Genomic DNA, 10,950 nt, shown 5'->3' with positions numbered 1-10,950 from the left:
TCAGACACTTTGGGACAACGTCGGATGCTTTCTGACCTTCACAGGACATAAGAGACAATGTTCTAGAGAGTTTTCTTCAGATCATATCCGCTTTTCTTTTCAGATAACCAGCTGGCGAGTTGGCCTGTGAGTGAGGTGTGTGTATGTGATCTCTGCTCATAGATCCCTATTATCGATAGGGTGTTTCAGTTTGTAACTGTTATAGCTTCGATCAAATTATTAAATACTGTTTTGAGTTTAAACCGGATCCAGTTGCTTTTTGGTGTGCCTGCGCTGTAAGAAGTAAACACAGCCTTGCTCTCTCATGAGAAGATTCAGCCTTAACAATAGTAGGTAGATCGTTGCATCAAGCAAACCCAAACATAATTAACCAAACCAGTTGAGATTGCCAATTACTTCAATAATTATTTCATCAGTAAGGTTGATAATCTCAGAAAGAACTTGACACCCACTGATGGCTCCTCCTTATGCACACTAATTGAGAATTATATGATGAAGGATAAACACTGCCAATTTGATTTTGTGCAGGTTACTTCCCCTAACATTGAGAGAATGTTGTTGTCTCTGCCAACTGATAAACTAGCTGGTATAGAACATCTAGATGGCAAACTGTTCCAATAACAAAGGATAATAAATGAACCTTCACAAATACAAACAGCCGTCCAATTAGTATACTTCCTATTTTGAGCAAATTATTAGAGACAATCATTTTCAAACAAATCCAATATTATTTTATTAGGAATAAACTGATTACTAGTTCCCAGCATGCATTGTAATGGGAAAATATGTCATAGTCTAATGTGAAGGTTTAAGGAATGTAAGTCCTAAAAGAGCAGACACCAAACTGTAGTTTCAGTAGATGACTTTAATTAGTTTAGTATCCAGGTGTCTTGTTATCTGTTATCATTGTGCACTGTTTGTTTACTCTTCGTAAGACAGAGACACAGAGAGGCTTTGACTAACAGAGATCCTCTGTTTGAAATACTTTTCACTTCCTTTGCTGACGCGTTATCTGAAGTTGTAAAGGCGTAAACCTTTGCATGCAGAGATGATGTGTGAGGGTAAAGAATGTCTGTTCTGTCTCTGCAAATGGTCATTTTTACGATGTCACAGTGACTTCAAAGGAAGCATCTGTTGTGAGTTTAAACTGATTAGGGTAAGGCAAACTGTGAACAAAAGGGATGTGTAAACAGGAGATAAAAGCATCTTCCTGACTGTCTTAAATGATATACTAAGGCTCGAAGGATGACCTGCCTTTTATTGTGTTCTTTGTGTATTCTTGTTAGCTAAAGCAGATAACAGGAAGCTGTCTGAGTATAAATGTCCATGCATTCTGAGTGTTAGGTAGAGCACTCTTCCAGATGACTGCGATGTGTCTGTGAGACTGTTCTCTTTGCTTGCAAGCAAATAAATTGACTTTACAAACCTTGATCGTTCATCAAAACTCTGTTTTACTTTATATTGATAGAAAACCTCAACTTTCTTCTCCCGACTAGTCATAAGAAATATTCCACAACAACTTGGTGTCAGAAGTGGGATCGCTGACCGTCCATCAGGCTCCAGGGGGACCGTCCGGAGAAAAGGCCTTTCCAGGTTCAATAACTGTTTCCTGTCTCAATACCTCCTTAGACAAGAGAAGAGAGAGCCGGCGGAAACCGAGGAGTTTCTGATTGGCGGCACGCGAATTCAACGACAAAGAATTAATTTCTACAATATCGGGTAAGGAAGTTAAAATTCCAATTGTAAAAGTAATTGTAAAAGTAATTGTAAAATTGTACTAAGATCGTATAATTTAGCAGACACAGATGAATGATCAAGTAGTCATTATTATTTGGGTAACACAATTGTTTTTGACGTTTGTGGTTTTGTTTTACGAATGGTTTATGTAAACTCCCTTTTTCGTTTTCTGACGTATCACTATTACACGCTTTTACGTAGGAGACAGGATTGTGTTATACGGTGATGATTTAACTCAGAATAAAAACATTTTGAGATCGTAACACAGATCGCTTGACTACAATTGTTATAGGTTTGATGTAAGACCGTTGTTAAATTATCCAATACGTGAATTCTACTAACGAACCTGATAGGATAAGAATCGTGATAAACTAACTTAACGTGAACTTCAAATAAGGTTTTTGCAATAGTTTTTTCCTTCGGTAAAGAAACTTACTTTTTATAGTGACGACTATATTGTTTTTAAGATAACGTTAACGTGTCCACGCCTGAAAGATGGGTGGTAAGCAGAGTAAAAGCAGGGAACCCTCGGGTCCGATAGTGAATATGATGCGACAGAAACACGGAGACGGGTGTTTAGAATGCCTCACGTACTGGTCAAAGGACTTTGGGTTTCCTGAAAGCGGCTCATTGAGCGCCGCTAAGCTCAAAATGTTACGAGGGGATTTAGAAGGTAAATTGAAAAAGATGAAAAATGGCAAGAAAGTCAAAGTTAAAGACTTGGAAATGTTAGAGAAAAACCAGAGGTGTTTGACACAGTGGGAAAATGAGTGTGAAACTAGGGACAGAAAACAACTTATGAAATCTTTGACGTGTTTAAAAGAAGAAAAACTGATTCCAGACAAACATAATCCATTATTGTCTCCCTCTGCTATGTATCCGAGTCTCACAGGAGCGAGCGGCCCCCTCCTGGACACGTGTTGCCGACCTTCCCCACAGGATGGCGTACCACAAGCACCACCTCCACCATCTCCTCCACCATACGCTGTAGCACCACTGGTGGGCAGACCAGCAACCCGGCTCCACACTCAACAGCAAGAACAGGCTCGCCTGGCAAACGAGAAGCTCCGACAGAGTCCAGCCTCACCTCACCACAACCCGGTTGTCTCTCCTCCGACGGCTGCAACATCGACACCTGCCACCTCACCATGGTCCTACGCAGACCCGCATAGCTGGCGGGGTGCAGCCGGCGCTGTCGTCAACTGGCTCAACCCAGACACACCCACACCAGCCTTCAACCTTGACACATCCGAAGCTTTCCAGGGGCCCATGATTCAGGTTCCAGGACCCGCTGATGGTGCTCCGGGTCTCGTGTTCAGAGCCTGGACTCAAGCTGACATTATGCAGGCCTCACTGCATCTGCCAAGCATCCAGAATGGCGTAGCTTTCGCGAAAGACTTCCTGATATTCTGTAAAGAATTTATGCCGACCGGCCCAGAAGTGCATCGATTGCTGGTAAAACATGTTGGCCCAACTGACTTTAGCAAAATCAGGACCACAGTTACAGGGGCTGGCCATGACACCCGCCAGATCAAGCTTGTCTGGACAGCAATGGAAAACGGTCCATATGTCACTTTCATCACGGCTGTCTGCGAGGCTATAGAAACAGCTTTCCCCTCGAAAGTTAACATGGCATTGATTAATAGCACCAAGCAAGGTAGGACTGAAGATGTGACATCATATCACCAACGACTCATGTCTGCATTCCAAACACACAGCGGTATTGAAGAACCGGCTGACAAAACAGCAATGTCAGTGTGGGAAACACATCTCAAGAATGCTTTCGTGAACGGGCTGCTGCCAGACATCAAAACAGCCACCGAACGCTCCGTGATTGGCCTGGAGGACGCAAGACTTGATTAAGTGGTAAAACATGCACGACACAACTGCAAAATGCACAATGACACTCAAGCTAGACAGGAGAAGCTCTCCAAACAAACTGGAGAAAGAGCTCAGCTTGCGATGCTTCAAGCTGTCAAACAGATGACGCAAGGAGTTGAGGGAGGCCAAAGACAACCCACCCAACCACGTAACAACTTTGGGCGGGGTCAGCAAAGGGGGCGTGGAAGAGGACAACACCGTGGAGATGTAAGAGGGCGTTTCCAAGATGGCCGCCAAAGAGGAGTTTCACGTGTGACACAAGACAATGAATGCTTCTTCTGTGGAGAAACAGGACATTGGATCAGAGATTGCCCACATCGTAATGCACACAACGGATCACGACAGCCACGTGGCCGACAGCAGGGAGGAGACGGAGGGGATGACTTTCATCAACAATTTGGCACTTCTGACTGACGCGATGTGGGGAGGCGAGGTAATGCACGTGGACAGGAGACGGCTGACTCCCTCTCAACTCCGGAACAGAGAAGTACACACACACACACACACACACACTGACTCAGTACGCACACACAACACGCACATTTGCTGCAACGCACACACGCTTCCTCGCACGCACACTGCAGAACAACAATCCATACTCCTCAGTGTCATTTCACACTTAGAGCAACAACAAGTGAATGCATCTACACCACAACCACACACTTATTCAATGTTTTCATCAGAGTCATACAAAAATATGCCAACTACAAAGGTTATTGTGGAAGGGAAAGAATTAACATTTTTAGTAGATTCTGGGGCTACTCACTCTGTAATTCAACAGAAACATTTTCCTCATCAAAAGATGAGTGGGCGTTTTGTATATTCACAGGGGGCCTCTGGGGTAACTGTAACTGAAAAATTTACTGTACCTATGACGAGTGTACACTCCGACCAGACTGACCACGATCCTGACATTAAAGTGAAACATTCGTTTCTACTTTCGACGCTTTGTCCAATCAACTTAATGGGCAGAGACTTAATGTGTGCTTATGGGATAGGACTGACGTCATCCTCTGATGGCCTTAAAGTGCTTAGGCGTAGAGTCGTACACCAAATGATACAGACTCCCTCTCTGTCACTTTTTGCCTGTCAATGGTGGCTTCCTGTTAATGACGCACAACGACTTTGTCACACAGTAGACGCACGTGTCTCACCACATGCCGACCGCATGAACTACAAACATCTACACTGCACCTCACACATTTCTAGAGGACAAGATGTTTGCTATGAGGACAAGTTTTTTGAAGGCCTCAATGATGCAATTGCCTGTTCCACACTGTTTTGGTCTACTTATAGATCTGCTGTATCTCTTTCTCTGACTCCATCACAGAAAGAACTGTTTGATGTTCCAGATTCAGCTCCACACATCTCGCTGTCAAAAGGACGCGAGGATGAGTGGCGGGATTTGGGTCCATTCGTTGCACAATGCGAGGCGCTTACCGACTGGGAACAGACGCTGGATCCATTTGTCCTGCGATCACAATCTACAGGCTTCCACAGAACGTTTTGTGTGCTCTTATCACCAGCCTGCAGATCAGTCTATGTGTTTCATGAGCTTAACAAAGAAATTCAAACATTTTTAACTAAACCTGCATCTACCTTCTCCCGCCCTTACTCTTGTTCCACAGACACTTTGGGCGGCGAACAAATATGACGTGGGCCTGATCAACAACTGTCAGCCTGTTGTTATCACTCCGCGCTCTGATTTTCGGCCTCACAAGCACCAGTACCCTCTGCGCCAAGAGGCCATTGACGGTATTATACCTGTGTTTGATTCACTCCTGAAAGCAGGTGTGATTATTCCCTGTCCAGACTCTCCAGTCAGGACACCGATATTTCCTGTTAAAAAGATCAGAGATGCAGGCAAGCCTGTTGAATGGCGTTTCGTGCAAGACCTGAAAGCAGTAAATGCTGCAGTTCATGCACGTGCACCAAATGTGCCTAATCCTTACACTATTCTAGCTCAGATTCCTCCTGCAGCTAAATGGTTTTCTGTGGTTGACCTGTCAAATGCTTTTTTCAGTGTCCCGGTAGACAAGGACAGCCAATTTTGGTTCGCGTTCAACTTCAACGGTAAGCCATACACTTTCACCCGTCTGTGTCAAGGCTACACCGAGTCTCCAACCATCTACAATGATGCACTCAGAGAAAGCTTAGAAAGTCTAACTCTCTCACAAGGCTCTGCACTCCTGCAATATGTAGATGATTGCTTAATCGCAGCTCCTACTCAGGCACAGTGTCAGAAAGACACAATAAAACTGCTACAACATTTAGCACGAGAAGGCCACAAGGCGAGCCTATCTAAATTACAGTTTGTCATGCAAAATGTACATTTCTTAGGTCATGACATTTCAGGGGAAGGGAAAACTCTCTCTCCTAAAAGAATCGCTTCAATCGTGTCGATACCAAAACCTAACACTAAAAAACAGATGATGTCATTTTTAGGCATGTGTTCATACTGTCGGTCGTTCATACCCAATTACTCACAAATGGAGCAGCCATTATCAAGTTTGATTCACGGTAAAAATCTCACAGCACATGACAAAATAATTTGGACAACAGAAGGCCATTCGGCTTTCACACAAATGAAATGTGCTTTGCAAACACCTCCAACTCTAGGGTTGCCAGATCCGAACAAACCGTTCACTCAGACTGTAGATGAAAGACAGGGCTGCATGACCTCCGTGTTGCTACAATCACATGGTGATAAACTACGACCTGTTGCGTATTTCTCCGCAAAACTCGATCCTGTCGCTTCAGGCTTGCCACAATGTTTGCGTGCAGTGGCCGCGGCTGAAAAGGCACTCGCTGCCTCACGTGACATAGTAGGATACGCTCCATTAACTTTGCTCGTTCCTCATTCGGTGTCTTTGATTCTCCTCGAACAGAAATCGTCTCACCTTTCTGCAGCGCGATATTTGCGTTATCACACATGTCTCTTAGACATGCCAAACGTAACGGTCAAACGCTGTACTAATCTTAACCCTGCATCATTACTTCCTATTCCTGGTGACGGAGAGGAGCACAACTGTTTAGCTGAGCTCCAAGCTCAGTGCACTCCTCGTCCTGACTTGATGGACACTCCACTGCCCAAAAGCGACATGGTAATGTATGTGGATGGATCTGCCTCTCGCGATCATACTGGTACTAATCTTGTGGGTTTTGCTGTTGTTTCGGACTCAGAAGTGCTGTGTTCAGGTTCTCTGCCATGTCACCTCTCAGCCCAGGCAGCTGAGCTCATCGCGCTCACCGAAGCATGTAAACTTGCTGAAGGTAAAACTGTTACAGTTCACACTGACTCTCGTTATGCATTCGGCGTCATCCACGATTTTGGTAGTCTGTGGAAACACAGAAAGTTCCTTAAGTCTGATGGTAAACCTGTTTTGCATCACACTCTCATTGCTGAACTGTTAGAGGCCATTTTGTTGCCAACAGCAATTGCTGTTTGCAAATGTGCTGCTCATACAGGACACACTGACGTCATTTCAACAGGAAATGCATGTGCAGACGCTGCTGCAAAAGCTGCTGCTCGACTTCCAGTCCCCACTTCTTCTGCTCTCATGTCCTCATTTGTCTCAGCTCCCTCTTCTCTTACAGCTATGCAGACGTTGTCCACTCCGGAAGAACGTAGGCTGTGGTCAGCTTCAGGTTGCACATACACTGATGGACTGTGGTCAGGGCCTGATGCTAAACCATGTCTGCCTAAGCATTATTTCAGCCATTATGCTAAGTTGACACATGGGTTAGACCACGTGTCAAAAGGGGGAATGTTGAGTGCATTAAATGAGACATGGTTCACAAAGGGATTCACAGCATATGCATAAAAATTCTGTTCTGCATGTGTAACCTGCTCTACTCACAATGTAGGCAGGCCCGTGGCAGTGTCTAGCCAGGCTGCACATCCGCCTCCGACACGCCCTTTTGAGCACATTATGATGGATTTTGTTGAGTTATCTCCATCTGAAGGTAAGAAACACTGTCTAGTGATGGTAGACATGTGGTCCAAGTGGGTTGAAGTTTTTCCATCGAGTAAACAAACTGCTGCAACAGTAGCAAAGGCTCTGATTTCTGAAATCATTCCCCGTTGGGGCATTCCTACTAAAATATCAAGTGACAATGGTTCTCATTTTGTCAATCAGGCCATTACAGAACTAAGCGCATACTTGGGTATCGACTTAAGAACACACTGTGCTTACCATCCAGCCAGTGGTGGTGCTGTTGAACGAGAAAATGGTACACTTAAGACCAAGTTAGCAAAATGTTGTGCGGACACAGGTCTGCCTTGGACAAAAGCCCTGCCTCTAGTGCTGATGTACATGAGAATGAGAAAACGAACACGAAGCAATCTGAGTCCTTTTGAGATACTGTTTGGTTTTCCTCCTCATGTAGGAACTGAAGCACCAGGGGCGCCACTTCCCTCAACCGCCTTATGCGAACATGAAATGTTAACATATTGTGCACAATTGTCCTCTGCTTTATCTAACATAAGACAACAGGTGTCTGCCGCTCTCCCGAGGCCAGCTGAAGGACCTCTCCACAAGCTGAAACCTGGTGATTTCGTGGTGGTGAAAGACTTCAGAAGGAAGCACTGGAACTCACGACGCTGGCTGGGTCCATTTCAAATCCTCCTCGTCACTCAGACGGCTGTCAAAGTAGCTGAGAGGGCAACTTGGGTCCACGCGTCCCACTGCAAGAAGGTTCCAGAACCTTGTTGTAGGTGAGCTCGCACCTACAACAAGTGTCAGCCAACAGGCACCACCGAGGGAGGAAGGACAGACGGAGCCACCAACAGAGGAGATGCAGTGATCACGGACGGAATCACAACGGGCAGTTGACCGACAGACGCTTGCGTGATCTGTGTTAACTGTCCCAACGCTGATACCACGCAAGAAAGACGGCTGGAAGAGCCCTTCTCGACGTGTTTATGCCAACAAACATAAGAAAAGGAGCACGGTTAGGTCCTCTACAAAAGGACGAAGAATGCATTTTTTTCATTATAGCTATATTCATATTATTGCTTGTTTCGTTTTCATTTTATTCTGTACTATGATGATTTTGATGCTCAGGTCTAAAGACAGTTTTTTGTTTTTTGTTTTTATCTTTTTATTCTTTTATGTTTACTGAATTGTATTGCTGGCTTCAAACAACCAGAGCTCCTTTATCTCACAAAAACAGTTTTTCTTCAGATATCTCACATTTTGGGGTAATACTTCTGTTGTTATTGAAATGTCTTATAACATATTTTTACTATATTGTGTGATTACTGTATAATCAAAAGAGTGGAATGTAATGGGAAAATATGTCATAGTCTAATGTGAAGGTTTAAGGAATGTAAGTCCTAAAAGAGCAGACACCAAACTGTAGTTTCAGTAGATGACTTTAATTAGTTTAGTATCCAGGTGTCTTGTTATCTGTTATCATTGTGCACTGTTTGTTTACTCTTCGTAAGACAGAGACACAGAGAGGCTTTGACTAACAGAGATCCTCTGTTTGAAATACTTTTCACTTCCTTTGCTGACGCGTTATCTGAAGTTGTAAAGGCGTAAACCTTTGCATGCAGAGATGATGTGTGAGGGTAAAGAATGTCTGTTCTGTCTCTGCAAATGGTCATTTTTACGATGTCACAGTGACTTCAAAGGAAGCATCTGTTGTGAGTTTAAACTGATTAGGGTAAGGCAAACTGATCAAAAGGGATGTGTAAACAGGAGATAAAAGCATCTTCCTGACTGTCTTAAATGATATACTAAGGCTCGAAGGATGACCTGCCTTTTATTGTGTTCTTTGTGTATTCTTGTTAGCTAAAGCAGATAACAGGAAGCTGTCTGAGTATAAATGTCCATGCATTCTGAGTGTTAGGTAGAGCACTCTTCCAGATGACTGCGATGTGTCTGTGAGACTGTTCTCTTTGCTTGCAAGCAAATAAATTGACTTTACAAACCTTGATCGTTCATCAAAACTCTGTTTTACTTTATATTGATAGAAAACCTCAACTTTCTTCTCCCGACTAGTCATAAGAAATATTCCACAACAGCATACAGACAGAGTCACTGTACAGCTAACTGATGACTGGCTGATACAGATGGATAATAAGAAAATGGTCGGCAGTCTTCCTTGACTTTAGTGCCGCATTTGCTGTAATAGACCATGATATTATGATTACTAAACTTAAAAGTTATGGATTCAGCATTACGGCGCTCTCTTGGATGATCAGTTATCTTTCTGAGAGATCACAGAGAGGCTTTTATAATGGTAGCTTATCAGACTGCAGATACATTAACTGATGACACGACACTGTATCATAGCACTGCTTCAAACAAAGATGAACTAGTAATCATCCTGAGCAGGATCTAGAGAGCGTATCTAATTGGGTGAAAGTGAACAAACTAGCCCTGATCATTTAAAAAGGTATAGTGTTTGGCTCAAGGAATATGCTTATTGGTGACCAACAGCTTCATCTGTCAATGTCAGGTTCAGCTGTAGAACAGGTCAAAAAGACCAAACTACTGGATGTAGTGTTGGATGGACAGTCGTCATTGTCTGAGCACATTGACGGCATTGTGACTAAAATAGGAAGGGGCACAGCAATGGCTAGAAAGTGCTTCGCTCATCCTCTATTATTGGTCAGGTGTTACAGTCCTTGGTCTTTTGTTATCTGCAATACTGTCCAGTCATATGGTCAGCGGCCGCAAAGAATGAATAAATAAATAAACTACAACTAGTTCAAAACCGAGCTGCTAGATTGGTACTCCAGTGATCAACAAGAGCAAATTTAGCATATATGCAGTCTCGCCTGTCATGGTTCTCAGTTGAAATTAAACTCCACTACAGCCTTCTCATGTTTTTCAGAAATGTAGTATTTAATCAGACTCCTGAATATTTCTTCAACCAGTAACAACATACATGCAACAGACACAACCATCACACAAGGAATACTAGCTCAGGTCACTTGATACCTCCAACCCCAAAAACAAACCTCAAACACAGTTATTTAGCGTGCAGGTATAGCTTGGAACTCACTACCTCCTCATATAACATACAGAACACAATCTGTTATTTAAAAAACACTTAAACGCTCACCTCAGACCACATTTGACGAACTTCAGAGTGCTTTACACTACATGTCATCATTCACCCATTCACACTCATTCATACACTGATGCCAGTGGCAGCCATACAATGGGCCACCTGCCCATCATATATTCACACACCGATGGCACAGCATTCGGGAGCTATTGGGAGCTCAGTGTCTTCCACATGGAAACTTCGACATGCGGACTGGAGGAGCCGGGGATCGAACCACCACACTTTCAAATAGTGGACGACCCATTCTCC

The 10,950-nt window shown here is 43.7% G+C and overlaps 1 long non-coding RNA gene across 1 annotated transcript; it reads left to right on the top strand.

Annotated features, from left to right (window-relative positions):
• The first annotated feature begins 776 nt into the window (after window positions 1-776).
• LOC142945865 (uncharacterized) lies at window positions 777-9,561 on the top strand. Its single transcript, XR_012952950.1, has 2 exons — window positions 777-1,719; window positions 8,108-9,561. It is a non-coding gene; the product is annotated as an uncharacterized LOC142945865 (long non-coding RNA).
• The last annotated feature ends 1,389 nt before the right edge of the window (window positions 9,562-10,950 follow it).

This window comes from Anarhichas minor, unplaced genomic scaffold, assembly GCF_050575085.1.
Source record: "Anarhichas minor isolate MPS153535 unplaced genomic scaffold, ASM5057508v1 ptg000008l, whole genome shotgun sequence".
NCBI classification, from domain to species: domain Eukaryota; kingdom Metazoa; phylum Chordata; class Actinopteri; order Perciformes; family Anarhichadidae; genus Anarhichas; species Anarhichas minor.
Note: the sequence above shows the minus strand (reverse complement) of the source record. Positions and strands in the feature narration are given on the sequence as shown.